General features: G+C 54.0%; 1 non-coding gene across 1 annotated transcript; it reads right to left on the bottom strand.

Annotated features, from left to right (window-relative positions):
- Nucleotides 1-65: 65 nt before the first annotated feature.
- Tc00.1047053486983.10 lies at nucleotides 66-177 on the bottom strand. Its single transcript, XR_008254982.1, has one exon. It is a non-coding gene; the product is annotated as a spliced leader RNA (transcript).
- Nucleotides 178-600: the final 423 nt, after the last annotated feature.

Genomic DNA, 600 nt, shown 5'->3' on the forward strand with positions numbered 1-600 from the left:
ATATGGGTATATATATATAGGGGTATATGGATATGGCGGACAGACCCACAAAAAAAAAAAAAAAAGGGGTCCGTAGACCCCGGTCAAAAGAAATTGACCAAACATAACCGCCAGAGGCGGGTTGGAAGCTTCGCGTACCAATATAGTACAGAAACTGTATCAATAATAGCGTTAGTTGAAAGGAGTTGTGTTCCACAACGGTTTTCAATTTTGATGAGGGGTCCTTCGCGGCACTTGGGACCGTGTACAAAAACCCCCCCCCCCCCTCCCAGGCCACACTGGGGAGGGGTCAGGGTCCGGGACGTCGGCCCCGGGATAGCGCCGTGGACGGCGTCAGGGGGCGGAAAAGACGCACATGGCGAGTGTGGAACAGCAAATGCAGCCGAGTGTGCGAGCAAGGCAAAAACACCGGAAAACACAGGAAGAAGCGCGGCATACGCGGAAAAAAGGCGAATAAAAGGAACGAGACGGAGAAAACACAAAACAAAACAAAGATGCAGGCAATAGCAGCCATGAAGCGAAAATGAGGGGGCCCGAAGGAGGTGGCGGACACGCAACGTGGGGGGGGGGGGGCACCCCCCCAAGGGGGTACGGGGCTAT

This window comes from Trypanosoma cruzi (genome assembly GCF_000209065.1).
Source record: "Trypanosoma cruzi strain CL Brener chromosome Unknown tcruzi_1047053486983, whole genome shotgun sequence".
NCBI classification, from domain to species: domain Eukaryota; phylum Euglenozoa; class Kinetoplastea; order Trypanosomatida; family Trypanosomatidae; genus Trypanosoma; species Trypanosoma cruzi.